The sequence below is a fragment of the Ambystoma mexicanum genome, chromosome 9 (genome assembly GCF_040938575.1).
Source record: "Ambystoma mexicanum isolate Mex_15411 chromosome 9, UKY_AmexF1_1, whole genome shotgun sequence".
NCBI classification, from domain to species: Eukaryota; Metazoa; Chordata; class Amphibia; order Caudata; family Ambystomatidae; genus Ambystoma; species Ambystoma mexicanum.
Window position 1 is genome coordinate 953,749,544 of NC_090931.1, and position 16,743 is coordinate 953,766,286.

Consider the following 16,743-nt stretch of genomic DNA (forward strand, 5'->3'; position numbering starts at 1 on the left):
CTGGGGTGTAAATAAATAGAAAAATAAAAAACAGAATAAGAACTTTAGTGATGGTGGCTTTACAGCCACCCACCCACTAATGGATCCGTTTAGCTACGCCAGCTATGAAATCTGTCCATTTTCCTGTGTTTGGACAGATTACTGGGGGCATTTAACCAATGACGGTACATATTATTGTAATTGTATTTATTGAGGGCGGACCTAGCTTCAAGAAGCAACGGAGCGTTTTATAGAGGTATACATCAGTACAGGTGCATAAGGAGAGGTTTTCAGAGGTAAGGACAGAACAGATATACATCTGTGGGTGGGATACAGAGGGGCACAGAGGGAGGGGCACAGCTGTACCCGGTGGCGGGAAGTAGAGGGGCGGGCGGCGTTTAGGGAGTCAGGTGGCACGAGGGGCGATGTGATGGCCTAGGTGTGGAGGCGAGGGGCGATGTGATGGCCTAGGTGTGGAGGCGAGGGGCGATGGGATGGCCTAGGTGTGGAGGCGAGGGGTGATGGGATGGCCTAGGTGTGGAGGCGAGGGGCCTAGGTGTGGAGGCGAGGGGCGAATGGGATGGCCTAGGTGTGGAGGCGAGGGGCGAATGGGATGGCCTAGGTGTGGAGGGGAGGGGCGAATGGGATGGCCTAGGTGTGGAGGCGAGGGGCCTAGGTGTGGAGGCGAGGGGCGAGGGGCCTAGGTGTGGAGGCGAGGGGCGATGTGATGGCCTAGGTGTGGAGGCGAGGGGCGATGTGATGGCCTAGCTGTGGAGGCGAGGGGCGATGGGATGGCCTAGGTGTGGAGGCGAAGGGCGATGGGATGGCCTAGGTGTGGAGGCGAGGGGCGATGGGATGGCCTAGGTGTGGAGGCGAGGGGCGAATGGGATGGCCTAGGTGTGGAGGCGAGGGGCCTAGGTGTGGAGGCGAGGGGCGATGGGATGACCTAGGTGTGGAGGCGAGGGGCGATGGGATGACCCAGGTGTGGAGGCGAGGGGCGAAGGGATGGCCTTGGTGTGGAGGCGAGGGGCGATGGGATGGCCCAGGTGTGGAGGCTTGGAGCGATGTGATGGCCTAGGTGTTGATCGTTTCCAAGTGGCCCTGTGTATAATGTGTTGCACCTTCTGCCAGTTCTCTTTTAACTGGGCATACTGGCACTTGTAGTTTATTTTCATCATGAGTGTGGGCCCACAAGTTCCAGCATGCAAAGTGAAATACCACTACTGCCACAAAGTGATCTAGGCTCACTTGGCAGCTAAGGAATTAAAATTTGCCAACATATGCATGATATTTTCGTGTCTGTACAAAATCAAACTACTATGCAAACGGTAACCTGCATGTTTTCCAGACCTGAGCTGCACTGCCTTCTTGGCACGCTGCTGGTTAAGTGAGACTCAAATGACAGTGTTTTGCATATATGTGTTCAACAGCAGAAGGGCCTCGTGATCAGGGATACGTCCTGTCCTATCGGGAGCGGGCAGGGAACTGCACTGCCCGTATTGAGCGTTATGGGGGTGTAAATAATCCAGCAATATAAAGGCTTGTGGTGTGTGGCTTGATTCTGGGGCCAATTCTCTCTGCAAAGGTGGGGTGCATTATTAGTTGGAAAATGTGGGCCTGTGCCGATACTACTTTCCCAGAATATGTTTGAAACGCTGCATACCCAGAGTCCCTTTTCAGTTTCGGAGGTGGCCTGTCCCACATACAGGATTGTGGCTGCCGAGGCCAAAAAGTGTCATCTTTTGTGGGCGGGGGCTGGCGGTGTTTCCCGGCCGAATACTCGGGGTTGCAGAATCCCCTTCTATTGGCATGGCTGCGTTCATAGTGTACCAAGGAGGTGTTGCAAAAGAGGGGCATATAATGACGGGGCGCTACTTTTTATTAGCCGGGCAGATGGCTCGATCATAAGGCGCTCGACTATGAGACCTGCTATAGAGACCCCAATCGGTCTGACTCGCCCCTTCGTCCTGCCCAGGTTGACCAAATGAGCACCGCGAGCGGATGAGAGCGACACCACATATTGCAGCTCTTAGAAGCCGGCAGATCCAGAAGGAAACGCCAGATAAACCACGCAATTATTATTAAATTAAAGGTTAACGAAAGGGGTCAGACACAGCACGTAACCGTAGCGTGCACCTGTATTGAAGGCGTTTCCTGCTGCGAGGCTTTCTCATTGCTCCTATATTATGAAGGTGATCAGGAACGAGTACCCCGAGTGAGAGCTCATTTTGTACTAATTGCCAGAGTGAATATCTGTAACGCGAGTATCTCGTGAGAGTCCCCAGCAGTGGGCTCTGGCGTGTGGGCAGTGGCGCGGGGGGTGGCATTCTTCTTTGTCGACGTGTTTCATATTCGCTTTTGTGTGAACAGACACTGCGTTTATAGAAGATGACCGGAAACAGAATGCCATCAATTGGATTCGCAATTTCAAACTGTAGTTCCAAAATGTTTTTTTTTATCCGTTCATGTGGACGAAAAGCCCGTTTCTCAGCTGGGGGTTCTTGAACACAGGCCGCTCCCTCCACTCCTGTACAAATGCTGCTCTGCAGGGGACCACAGCTAGAGAATGTGGCTTCAAACTGACATGGTATTCTTGGGACATTCTGCCAACTGCGGAGGTGTGCCCTGCGTGCCCACTGGGTATCAACCCCTCTTTATTACCCACTCAATACCGAAAACGAGGGTGCTAACTCTGTGCTCAAACCAGAAAGGCTGCCATTAGTCCAGAATCTGAGAAGCATCAGGGGCGGCGCCAGGCATGGGCTTGGGAGGGCTGAAGCCCCCCCACCCCACTTTGACACAGCAGGCATCACTCTGCTGTTACGCCCAGCCCAGGCCTCAGACTGCTAGAACCTGTCCCATTTCTCACCTGGGAGAGCAGTGGAAATGCACCACTCTCCGAGGTGAGAAAACATGAGTGTTCTTACATGGGGAGGGCATGTTTCCTTATTTTGACTTGGCTTTTTATTTTACTGGTGTTTAGGTCAAAGGCAACATAAATATTTTTACATGGGGGGGGGATATAACATGATGAGTGCAACATAAGTGTTCTTATATAGGGGGATTTGTGTAATAATATGTTTATTTATATAGTGCTTTCGCCAAAGCGCTGGTCAGAGTACATATTTACATAAAACGTATCACCCAAACGAAGTTTGCACTAATTTAATGAGCTTTATTTATTTATTGCATTTGTTGACAGCGCCCAAACCCGTAAGCATCACGGCGCTGGTACAACTTGGTGAGCAGGGAAAACACAGTACAGTACAGAGTAAGAGAGAGGTAACCAGGTGCAAAAGCAACATAATGGTACAAGGTCCATAGAAAAGGGTATAGATCTGGGAGGTCACCTTGAAGTATGAAAGGCTGAGTTGGCCTTGCCAGGATTTGAACCTGCGAATCACACTCGGATTACAACAGCATGCGCTCAGCCTGCAGAGCTATCTTACTGGCTGGCCAGCAAGACTGTTTTCTTACTGTGGCATTGCAGTTAATTACTGGTGTAAAGGCCAAAGGCAACATGTGTATTCTTACATTGGGGTGGGGGCATTCGTGCAGCCTGCAAGGCAATGTTTATTTTACTATGGCATGCTATTTTTTACTGCCGTTGGGGAGAAAATACAACCTGGGGGATTTGTGTAGCCAGCCACAATGTTTTCTCACTGTGGCATGGCTTTTTTCACTGGTATTAAGGCAAAGCCAACAGGAGTATGTTCTTACATGGGGATACTGGCATGTATTGGCAGAGCCAGCATACACATGCTATGTTATAGTATCCTTACTGGCATTATGGACTAAGCAAACATGAGTATTTTCCAATGTGGGAATAGTGCCATATATAGGTGCACCAGAATGAACATGTGTGGATAAGAAAATGCTTTTTTACACTTGCAGAGTACTGGCATATAGTGGGCAAAGGCATTATGAAAATGTGTTTGAAAATGCTCCTGTAATTTATCACAGAATATGTACTGAAAAATGCACTATTTAAACCATTATTTAAAAACTTTTCTCAAGGGGACAACCCCGCCCCTTGATTGGTGCGTCGCCCTCCCTCACTACTCTGTCACTCCTGTGCATTTGGCTGGGGGCAGAACAAGTGCCCTTCCTTCTCCAGGCTCTTCTTAGTGTGGGCCCTACTACATTAGCTCCAGGCCGCACTTGTTACAGAATCATGGCTGCGCCTCTGGTGAGTTGGGGTGAAAGATGGATCGAATGGGCCAAAGGAATTTTAAATATCTACTCGGCCTCCTGGGGTAGGGGTGGGGATGGTAGGACGAGGAGGGTCGGGGGGGGGGATCTTAATCAGTAGCGCAATAGGTTTAATGTCATGTCTCACTATCAGTTTTCAAAACTGCTTCCTGCCCCCCCAAAATTTTGAGGCTGGCTCTGCCCCTGTGTGGCATGTGTTCCCCATCCTCCCTGCTTGCCTCCCTGGGGGACATTTGAAATAATCAGCCTCATCTATAAATGCCTCACTGGCACCCAGTGTCGGCCTTGGCGGCGGCAGCCCCCTGGGCGGTTGACGAAAAAGAGTGGTGCCCCCGCCACGCCCCCGTGGTCAATGCATGGGAGGAGGGGTGAGATTTGTTTTCTTAACTCCCCGCTCCGGCGCCTGAGCAGGAAGTTAATCACTGGAATAGGGCGCTCACGCCTATTCTAATGAAAACCACCTCGCTCCTGTGTCGAAGCAGGGAGGTAATCATCTCAAGGACGAGGTAGCAATACTTTGAGATGGATGGAGATGCAGAATATACTCCAATATCAATAAACGGATTGACTCAGGAAGTTGGCAAAGTACGTCTGTTTTAATATCAATTATCTAAAACGGGGAGTTACAACGAATATCAACGAACATCCGCTCAAACTTCTCACTCAACGAATTTCATAAAAAACACATTTATACTTAATAACGTGTCATCATTGACGTCAATCTACGTTACAAACTACAAAAACCTACTTGGAAAAGTGATTTGCTTAACGGGAACATCTAGGTATATGTTCCATGCTTGTTGGGAAGGTGATTGGGTCTCTACCATCAGGTGGGGCAACTAAGCCCTCCTCTAGTGCAAGTCACTACGAACATCATAAAATACACAACGTCCCATTGGTTACACAAACTATAGGGCTCTCTGTTACGTGTCCCTCTGCAATTGGTTGGCACCCTTGCGCCCGTCTGTACTATTCCACACACGCTTGCAGCACACAGGCTGGCACCCAGGTACTGGTGCGCTGGTCATAGCCATAGCTTCACATTTCATTAGCCTGTCGTCTATCATCACTCTTGCGGTCTGTCAGTCAATTAGCCCCTAGAACATTGGCCTTGGAAATGTTCTTTGCGCCTGAGAATAAAAGGGAATAGAGGCATACTGTGTCCCTTGGTTTCGATACAGCCCAACTCAGTATCTATTTTCATCCATTCGTGTGACTAGAGATCATGTTTCAGAGCTTTTCGGTATTTGAAATACTATTAAATGATGAACCTCTGATGTCTTCAATGTTCTCGCTCCTCACTTCAAACAGGAGTTTGTTCTTTTCACACGTTTTGTAGCTTCTGAACGAACATCCAAACTCACAGTGGCCTTGACTTTCTGGTGCTGGGCCAGCCAAGCCCTTCTTGAATCTACCTCCGGTATTAAGTCGTTTTCCAACTGCGCCACACTAAAAAAGCCTGTCTATTTACTGGGGCCAAACTCTGCTAATCGTGCATTGGTGGAACATCCATAGTCTATCCATTCCTATGTATGTACATTGGTACATTGCTGCAATCTATTCACTACAAAGCCAGCCTTTAAGAATACTTTGTCTACTTGCGTTACGGCGTCTGTACAATTGTAAAATTTCTTGGCGTTTTCTTCATTGTTTCTGTAGCATGAGCATCTTCATCTCGAGCCCGAAATGTTGTTCATATTTAAGCCTCCTCCTTAAATCTTCATAGAATGCTTCATATATTCTGCATCCTCTTGTCTCCTTTCTGGATACGTCAGCTCTGCTTCGCATGGCGTCATCAATCTTCTCTTTTGCCAGTTTTTCACACTTCTTCCGGGATTTCATTCAAATGGCCATCATATTGTCGGGAGTGCATGTATGGCTTTCTCAATGGGTATCTTACTTCCAGGATTCTTTTTGGTACAGGTACTCTCACTGGCGCTGCACTGCACACATCTCACACTCTGACTCCCAACATATAGGCATCATGAGGGCCGAACTTTGAGTGGGGGTACGTGGCTCCACCTCAACATTATTAAATGTGCCCTGCCACTGCGGGCGCATTTTAATAACAATAGGATGCCTGCCACACCTTCTCCCAGTAAGCCAGCTCAGGGGATCCCTTGAAAGAGTCCCCCGAGCTGGTGTGGCGGGGGCAAATGGTGCCCTGGGCAGTCGCACGGCTCGCCCAGCCCGCAGGCCGGCCCTGCTGGCATCCATGCATCCTGAGCAGACAGTCTGCACTGACCAACATCCAGGCCTGAACCCTACTGGTATAAAGAATTGACTCTGCAGTGGACCCAGCTCACGCTAGGGGGTGCTAGCGGGGCAGCTGGCATAGTGGGCTCCCCTCTGGCCACCTGATTCATTTCCGCCTCCACTCCTGGGAGGGGAGGCCGGAAACGGAAATGCCGGTCCCCCCAGGCCAGCTGAAACCAGCTTCAGGTCTGGGGGGGTTTCAAATGTCCCAGCCACTCCCCTAAGGGAAAGAGAGGGTCTCTTCTTTGGCACCCGGGATGTGAAACTACGATAATACTGCATCACACCCTTCCTAATTTGGGGATGGTTCTAAAATCCTTCCTCTCCCACCCTAAGAGGGGCTAGTCTCCACCCAGAAACCTGCTAGTCTCGGGGATTAGCCCTGAGGCTCCGGGTTTCCTACTCTTCTCCGGGTCCCCCAGGGAAGAGCGTGACACCACCGGCAATCCTGTGTAGTGAGTGGCAGCCAGTGACGAATGGCTGCCAAATGGCCCTTGAATCACGGGTGTGTCCTGCAACTCACAGCGAGGCTGCCTTTACACGGGAGAATCGGACCTCTGAAGAGCTCACTTGGTATAATCGTTTCAGCAACACTGCTACCCTGTTATGGCCCATCACGCTGGGAAGAGAATTAGGAAACTGGTGCAGTGCAGGTGAAAACCGGTCGATTTAAAAGGAAGCATGAAAACATTGTCAAACATTTCTACCAAGATTCGCCGCTACGAAGCATAAGATGTGCGTCTTGAGTTTTTTTGTTTTAACATTTTTTGCTGCATGACTCAAAGGCAGCAATCCCAAATTGTGGGATGACATGCGTTTCAGAGCAAGGATCTCTTGGTCACAGAAGTGTTTACAAACACATGGCAACGCCGAGAACAGCGTGAGCTGTGAAGTAGTCACTGCTTGGCTAAACGCAAAGGAAACGCGTCGTGAGCCAATCCATTCCGCTGCGTAATGTTTTAGGGTTCGCTGTAGATTCAAAATATAAAAGACTGGATGCCCCTGCACGGAAGTTGCACACATTACAATGCAATCCACACGATGGGGGATATGGACACAAGCACTCACGCTTCCCTGTCTCCAGTCAACGAGCATCACACATCAGGCACTCGCTAAACACTCCAACTCTTATCACCCTGCCCTGCCACTTCACCACAGCTCACTAGGCAGCCGGCAGGTGACGAGCGGCTGCTGCTTGCTGATCACCACCACCACCGCCCTGTTCACGTAAAGCCCACTGGCGTGGAGGCAACTGTAAAACATGTATTCTTGATTGGGCCCTAGGTATGGAACTGTCCTTGCTAAACTCCGACGATTATTGAGGTGCCCTATTTTGATTTTTCCGCTAGGTCACAGGATGGGGTTGCGGTGAAGCCCACACCTCCTTTGTTAGACATTTTGGGGGTTTATCCTGGATACCTTACGTTTTATTTGTTTTCTCAAAACAGTGGTTTTACCACACTTTTTGTTAAAAAGTAGAAAAAGTCTTTCTTTCGTGCAATTATTTATTTATTTATCCATTGTTTCACGTGGACTCAGTCCCAATTGTGGTCAGCCGACACGTGTTTCGACCGCCTAGGTCTTTATCGAGGTTGATACATAATTGCCAAGGTGCCACACATGTGCACGTGAAATGTGTAGGTGAGAATTGTGACATGGTGCGTGTGTTTCAATTCCAGGTGAGTGATATAATAAAAATGTGACAGAATTTGTTCCAGCATAGAAGGTAAGTAGATGAGTGCTCACAGCACATTGAAGATACATACACAACATCAATTCTGAACAGTTCCATAATAAAAAGTGGGGAGGCAAAAGAAGAGGAGGGATAGCACGGGCAAGAGAGCAAGGTGGTTAGATGGTTGGTTGCTGCAGTAACACGTATTTATACTGAAAGAATACAGTCTGGGATCTTACCAGGTGGTATGGAATAGATGCCCCAAGTGGAGTAGGGTGGTGATGAGCGATCAGTCCTTTGGATGATGGTTGGGCTTCAATTATGCCCTGTAACAGAAGGCACAACCAGGATTAGGTATGGTCTCTACCTGTGCAGTAATGAGGCTACTAATGCAAAATATCTGGTGCTTATGTGCCCAGTAGGGGGTAGTGGTATGGACTCGGGGAGCTATCCCCCGTACATTCTGGGTGGCAAAAACCTAGTACCTAAATTGGCAGTGGCAATTAAGTCTGGTGAGTGCTGCTAATAAGGTGTCCAAGGCTAGGCTTATAGCAGCTGTTAGAGACATAGTATAAAGAATAGCCACTGCTTTGAGAAAACAAATAAAACGTAAGGTATCCAGGATAAACCCACAAAACGTCCAACTGTAAAACATGGCCTGCCAACCTAACAGCTGCTGCTCTCTGCCCACTCACTGACCCATAAACCCACCTTTTCACTTCCAAAAGCCGAGGAGTCAAGAGGACAAACAAGCAAACAATGTAAAGGAAGACTCAGGAACACATATTGGGGCTATCCCCTACTCAGCTCCCTCCCCAGAGACGTAAAAACCATATTCATCTTGCCTTTATCTGAATGAATGCACAGACTCTCGTTATGGATTGCAAAACATACAGATCACTTCATTGGAGTCATCTCATGGTCGGTCCTAGCCTTGACCCGAGTGGCCCTGGTGTAAAACACCTTTCCGGGTTGGCCTTCGCCATTTCCAGGCTTCAAACAAACCAGTGAACCATCCCTTTGGTTTTAATATCCTTCCGGGGGACCCAGTCACTTGCGGTTGTAGTTGTTAGTGAGTAGTCAAGCCTGCCTCTGGTTTTAATTTTCTGCCAGGACAGTCACTCCCATGCACCTGTATGGAGCGTGACCCCCAGGGCACTGCAGTTGTGGAGGAGTCCCCCCCCCCCCTGTCCGTAAGGTTGTCGGTGCGGCAGCATCTGCAGCATGACCCCCCCAGACCCCCATGGCTATGACCGCCCTGTAACTCTGCCAGGCTTTGGTGGGGGCCCGTGACCCCCAATGCCACCACACCTGTTTTCCTACTCACTTTTGTTCATTTCTTCCCCACACCTCTCAGCTCTCGTATTCACCCTTGCCACTAATCATCTTCTGCTATTGAAGGGCACTAAAAACCAGCCGGGTAAGATTGCACCCTCCTTCTGATAGTGCACCCCTGCCCATCCCCTGCAAGCTGGTTTCGCCAAGCCTGGGAGGCGGGGAACGCCGTTCCGCCTCCATCAGGAGAGTGGAGGTGGTGCGGGAACAGAGGGGCAGCCTGCTCTCAGCTGTCCCTCTGGTGCCCCCTGCATGGGCAGTGCCATCTGCTTTGTCCTTGCTCTGCTTTCAGTAATGATCCCCCGCCCCCACCGAGAAATCTGTAAACCTCTTTCCCAACAGTTTGTCTTAGAGCTGCCAAGGCTGGTGTCAAAGTTCCACTTCGTAACTGAACTAGTGGTTGTAGGTTTCCTTGCAAGTTTATGCTTACCGGTACAGTTGCTTTTTAATTTGGGTTGTTTGGTGACAGCACCATCTATAACTCAACACAATTGCATTTGTGTACAACTATGGAGAGATGGCGTATTAGGAGGGACAAAAAGATTGTAGGTGTTTAGTGATATACTCACAAATTGAATGTCGATGGCCATGCTAATCCCAATGGCCATTCCCACCCAGCCCTACACCTCTCTGGCGGAAACGCCAGCTCATGGGAATTCTTTGAGCTCTCTTTGATCCAGCCTTACTATCAAACTGCACTCGAAGTCCCTTCTATTGTTTTCTAAGCAGTCTTCTGAGAGGTTGCTACTAGCGTAATAAAAAAGTCTTAACCAGGTCTGCGTTCAGTCACTCGATTTATAAGCACTATGTGTCCTTCACTGTACTCCAGTTAAAAAGAATCATTGGCAAAGCCAACAGTTTTGGCTTGTGTGTAAGTAGCACTCGTTTGAAAGGCACTGCTGTTAGATTCCCAGGTACTCGCACCATTTTGCACCTTTTACCATCAATGGCCAGTTAATACCACTGTGGCAGTGCCTGGCAAGTGCCTTTCCCATGCGTACATTAAAGCCCAAACTGTTGGCGTTGCCAATGCTTGTTTTTGTAACGACATTGCCCGTCTTTAATGTTAAACAAAACACAATAATATTATTATAACTAGTGTGTGTATATATATTTCTTTCAGGCACACAGGTGACAAATGGTCCTGATAGTTCTGATGACTGTGCGCAAAGTAGACTCTTGATTTGGCAATTCTAAGAAAGGCACATACAGCTGGTAAGAAAGATGTACCTACTGAATTTGTATGAAAGCTTCACATTTGTGTGAGCCCTAACCTGTTATTAGGCTCTTGCTCTAGCAATCCTATTTGTTGCATGTGTCAACCTATTGTAAAGCGTGTTTTTCAATGTATCATTTGTGTTTATTTCTGCACCTCAATCCACAGTAAGCATTCGTTCCATGAACATCATCAGATCTGCGCTGGCCTACTCAGTATTTTGTTAACTGATGCCTTGTTTTCCATTGTTTACATACTGTGATTTGCTAGATAGGGATGGGTTGGGGTCACCTGTATACTTGCATGAACTTGGTTTGGGCTTCCAACAACAAGACCCTTGCTGAAGCCCAGCGTGTTGACCTCCACCTACAGCGGTATGTGTGCAAGTAACATGGAGGTGACAGTCTGAATCCTGTCGCGCAGCACTATGACTTCAAGGTCAATACAATGGGCCTCATTCCGAGATTGGAGGCAGTCATGGCGCCATGACTGCCTCCAATAACGGTTCAGAGGTGGAGAAAAGGGCGAGGCTGTTTTGTGCTGTGCGGCTGTACGGCGGAGAGAATACCTGATTTACAAACATTACCTGCAGACACAAGGAAAGGCGAAGCGCCGCTCCAACTCGCATCAGTCTATTGGCAGGAGCCGATAGCAGTTGAAGCGGGCGGTGTGCTTCCCCATAACGGTTCCGACTCCGGTTTGGTGAGATGGGGACTTACCGGTCCATTCCGACCTTGAAGGGACCGGTAAGTCCCCACTTACCAAACCATTCCCCATTCCTGTTTGAGCCCCAATAGGGCTCAATGGGAATGGGGAGCGCGCAAATAATGGGCCGGCGTGTGCCAAGGCTGTTATTTGCGCCCTGGTCCCCTAACGGGACCCGTAAGGTACGTTTGCTCCGACCAAACGTACCTTACGGGTCCCGTGGGCGGACCTTGGAATAGGGCGCAAATGGATTACCGGCACTGGTGTCGTAATGAGGCCCAATGAGTACCACTGAATTCATTGAGATCACTCCTTTTATGCAACTTCTGTCTGAGGTGTGGTTTTTATTGGATGGTGTAATATGGCATTGTTGCAATTATGACTTGAGTGGCTACCAAGTAGATAATGCACAGTGCTGTGTCAAGTAACAGAGAAATAGAAACAGGCATTGTCAAGCGTGATGCTTATGCTTCCCCTGCATCTTCAAATACAGTAGAGTAGAACTCTGCCATAGCCTACAAAGTATGTTGCTAAGCAATTCATGGAAACATGTTTTTTCTCAGAAGACTGAGTAGTATATCTATGATCACTGCATAGCGGAGCACGGCATCTATGATCATTGCATAGCAAAGCGCGCCATCTATGATCACTGCATAGTGGAGCCCACCAGAACCCCCTATAGTGAAGTCCATTCAGATTTTCAGAATAATCAAAACATATTCATATAAACTCTACACGTTCTTTATATAGCCTGAGCTAAAACCCCACAACTGTATCCTTGCCTGCCCTCTAATCCCACCCTTCATAGCTAGGAGTATTTTAATTTTGCCTTTGAGATGGGCTCCTAGTGGCGTTCCCTAGTGCGACAGATTTCCCCTCGTGATATTTGGATTTACCTGCCATAGGTTATCGGGCCCTTCTGCTTCGCCTTTTCTAGGATTTTGGTCTTGTCACTGTAGTTATGGAACCGGGCTAGAACAGTCCTGGGGCCCTGTGAATCTTTGCCTCGTCAATCGAGTCATCCTTGAACACCAGCTTTGTAACTTCGTGAAGCGTTATTCTCAGGTCTTGTTCCGACTCCCCCTCCGTGTCCCTGATCCCGAAGAGTCTCGAGTTATTCCGCCTTTCTCGATTTTCCATATCATCCATCTTCAGACGTAATTCCTCTTCACGGCTCTCCATTTCCGATATCCGTTGCTCCATTTGTGTCTCTAGAGTATTCAGAGAGGTCTGGTTATTTTCGACTTCCTCTAGGCGCTCCTCCATCTTATGTATCCTCTGGGTAATCTTGTCCACTCTGCTTCCGATGTCCGCCCTCATGTTCCTTATTTCCTCCCATCAAAGCCGCCACGTCCTTTTTGGTTGCTGCCGACTCCTCTGAGGTTGAGGTCATTTTAATCTGATCTGGGGTCTCGGGGGCGGTGGCGTGGGTTGTATTTGTCGGTAGCCAGCGTCTGTCGTGCTTCCATGCACTTTGATCTGTTGTCGTGTTTGTGGCCCTCAATTCGCCCCCTCCGCCTGTGTTTTCCTTTGGGAGGTTACTGCCCTCTCGGATGTAGCTAATCCACCTACAGCCCTAGTCCTCCACAACCCTGTGGTGGGCACATGCCCTTATGATGGGGGCCCACACCACAGGGGTTAGGGTCGGGGGGAGGGCAGCAGACTATCTCCCTTTGCCGGATTCTTGCCCCCTTGGATTCCTGTTGGTGTCAACCTAAGTCTTGTCTTCAAAATCCTCTCTGGTACAGAGGTACTCTATCAGCAGGTGCATTCCTTCCCCATCTGAAATCTACAGTTTGTGGTTGGAGGGTGCACACTGTCTCTGGGACCCAGGAGGAGGGGATACTGTCATGATTCCTGCCCCTCATGTCCCCAGCCCTCCAAGATGTCAGGCTGGAGCCAGGCCAAGATCACCTACGTGGCCCTCAAGGGCCTCTCCATCCCTCAAAAGACCCACTTGGAGTCAGACTTGGCGCTTATGGCACCAGACTCACTCACTCCCATAGCATAACATTGGGGATTGGACTTGTAGTGCATTGATGGGGACAAGATGGATGCCCCCACATATTTTGGTTCCCAGAACTCCATGTGCGGTCTAGTCTTTTGGGTGTGGTTCAGCCCAGAGACACCTGGGATACCCAGAGACTATTTAAGCCACGCCCAGGCTGAGAAACATGCTGTGTGTTTTCTGCACCTGCAGCGTGACACTCGCCGTGTTCGAATCGGTCTCCAGTAGGCCTGCTTCTTTCTTCTGCGCTCAGCTCCTGCAAGAACAAGAACACCGTTAGGAACAGCCTTACCTTGCGGCGCTTCTGCCCATCATTCATCGCTTCTTCTGTTCTGCGGGCATCTTCGGCAGTGTCATTCCCATCCCGGCACGCCACTTCCTAATGAAAAGGGAAAAGAACAGAAAAAGGCATTAGTAAGCATTCAGCAAATCTTCGCTTATTTCTAAAGACTTTACAAGCTTCAAACGCTTACCTGAATCCCAGCCGCTCTGGGGGAGCTCTGTCTCCGGAACTTCTCATCCATCTGCAAGAGGGAAAAGACATTCCAGGTTAGCGTGGAAACATCTTGAGGCGCTGCATACCACGCTTACTCACCGCATTTCTTCTTCATAACCGGCATCCACGCTGAAAACGTTGCAGCACCTAAAGACACAGAAAAAGAACTCAGTTCAATACAAATCCGAGAGGGTTGCATCGCGTTCTCACTCACCTTCAGTGCTACTCATCGCAGCAGCACGTCGCCATCCCCGGACGCCGCACATCATCTAAGGAAGGAAAGGAACGAAGTTAGAGAACTGTTCAAAAGACTCATACTTACCTGTCGGACTCTTGCTAGTGAAGTAACTAGGCAGCAACAAGCCCGCATCAGTCAACGTGCCCCTGCGCTGAAAGCAGGACGGAGAGCACACTTTCCAAGAAAACAAGGCCCAGTCTCCAGTCGAGTAGACTCCAGGGAAGGGTTCAAGGTCATAAGAGGTCAGAACAGGCTGAGTGATGTCCCCGTGGATACCAGGTGAGCGTTACAGATACGCCCCAGCACTGGGGGCCCACCCCTCCCTCAGCCTACTGATCTCCTCTGCCCGATCTGGTGCAGGTATGTGTCCAGGCCTGCCGCTTGTGATACTTCGGGTGAATAGTGGGGTCCTTACCCCTATGCGTCCTTGGCGATCATTGGTCGGAGAAGCAGATCTGAAGATGGGAGCCAAGCGTAGGAGTGCCTGCACCTCAACTATGTCGTGGGCGATCAGTGGTTCATGAGGCAGTTTCAAAGATGGAGGACTCAGTACGGGAGCGCTCCCACCTCCGCACTCCCCTGTGGCCTGAAGCTGCCCGTGGCCCAGTAGTACACAGGTCTTTGTTTGCCGTCAATGCACTGTACAAGTGGGGAGTAGTTCTAGTGGGCCCCTGAGCGACTCTCAATGTAGTTCACTCCTCAATACTTGATGGGCCCTTCCCCCATATTCTTCTGCTTTGAGGGGTCTAGTTCCTATAGCCAGGCGTATTCAGTAGCTTCTACGTTGTTTTCAAACACTTGTGGGCCTCTGCTCAGTGGTCCTCGGTCCTCCTCCTCTCGAACCGGTGATTGCGAGGTATAATGTATTCTGTCCCTCCCTGCAGCCCTGCAGGCATGGACACTGTCTCTGGGCACATCGTGTTGCCCCACGTCTCCTTGTATGAAGGCACCTAGTTTCTGCGAGTCCCAAAGTGGATGCAGCCCATGGAGCATGGTCCTGCCCCCAGGGTTCCATGTCTTAAAATCGCAGCAAAAATGGCTGTGTATACAAAATATCGTGGCAAAAATGCAGTGGTTTTGCCGCCACAATCATGTAAAGGATGCGGGGGACACCCTCCCAACCCCCAGACCCATTATACCATTTAGGGGAGTGGGGGACACCCCCGCAGCCCCCGCTCCCATTAAATGGTATAATGGGGTGCATCTTTAACGTGGCAATTTCTTTTTTTTTTTTTTTACCAGCAGCATTTTTGCCACGATTTTATTACCTGATACCGTGCCCAGTCACACCTCGCAACACATCTCCCCATTACAACTTCATTAGTCACTGTGATTTCTGTTTCCTAGTGTGGGCCTGAATCCCCAGGGTGTTTCCGGACTTCATTGTCCGTGGCCATATTCTGCCAGCTTCCCCCATTGCTCCATGAGTGCTCCTCACCTCTGGTGCAACTGGAAGGGGACGGGGCTCCCCCCGTTGCCTGCTTTTTTTGCGGTGAATCCGCTTCTCCCAGCTCGGTCTTGTCCTGCGTGTCTCTCCTCACACAGGGTATACAGCCGACGAGAGCACTGCTGATTCAGGTTCTGCGCTGGGGACCCACAGGCACACGTGTCCCGGGGAGAGTTTGGGGCACCAACCCCTCTCCTCTACACCTTTGCTGACCACCCGGGTCACCTCACAGCCACGGCGGGTGCCTGCGGCGCCTCTCCTTTCTCCCACGCGGCTCCTCTGCAAACGGGAGCTTACACTTTCACTTTCGCTGCCGTGCACGGCAGCCGATTCCCCGCAGGTCCGGGGCCAATTTTCACCCTCTTTGGGCAGGGGGTGCCAGAAGGGTTCCTGCACCTCATTGAGTGCTCTGTCTAAGGCTGGGGAGTTCCAAGTGGTGGCTCATACCACTTTTAGGAACCGTGAGGCTGGAGAACTATCCAGAGGCTCCTCGCATCTGCGCACCCCTGGTGGCCTCCTCCCCTTTACCAATTTCTAATTCCAGAATGCGGCTCCTTCTATTACCATTAGTTTTTTTCTTCTGGACACTGTGTGCCTTCTTGAATTCCCATTTATTTCACATTATTTTGCTAACCTTTTCTCCATTCTAATATACACTGTGTGTCCCTGAAATTGGCCCTGAATTGAACAGGTTACTAAATGTGACGAGCACTGCACCTCTAAAGTCAGCACTTCCTGTGATAAGAAAAGTCTGGGGGTGCCAACCGCAAGTGGGATATGCCCACAAATATAACATGACTCATTTACCTGGGTTATACTAAACGCTCATCGTTTTGGATCACGTATTTATGCCATCTGGGTGGTGATCGTCTAGCACTCCATTTGGTACTGTGCTTACTTGTCTTCTATGTCTAATCATAACATTATTCCTAGATGCAAAGACATTTTCTATTTGTGTACCATTTGGCCTAGTACCCATATGCTCCAGTCTTAATAGCTCATGTAAAGAGGATAGAAGGAAGGAGGGAGAAAAATAGATAACAATTCACTATTAACACATTTTTCATATTTCTACATCTCGTTTCTTGAGCTTTCTCCATATCAACTGTAGCACTTGTTCTGCTATTCATCTTATGTTTGTTTGTAATGTTAGTGAATGAACTCACCTTTTATGGC

The 16,743-nt window shown here is 49.5% G+C and overlaps 1 protein-coding gene across 9 annotated transcripts in view; it reads left to right on the plus strand.

Moving 5' to 3' along the window:
- The window catches only part of WIPF1 (WAS/WASL interacting protein family member 1), a 906,211-nt gene that overhangs the window by 330,702 nt on the left and 558,766 nt on the right, over nucleotides 1–16,743 (plus strand). For 5 of the 9 annotated variants that reach the window (XM_069616149.1, XM_069616147.1, XM_069616150.1 and 2 more), the window contains one exon: nucleotides 10,581–10,672. The exons of the other annotated variants lie outside the window; for them this stretch is intronic. The gene's annotated coding sequence lies outside the window, so the exon portion shown is untranslated. The remainder of the gene's footprint in view (nucleotides 1–10,580; nucleotides 10,673–16,743) is intronic. 9 annotated transcript variants of the gene reach the window in all.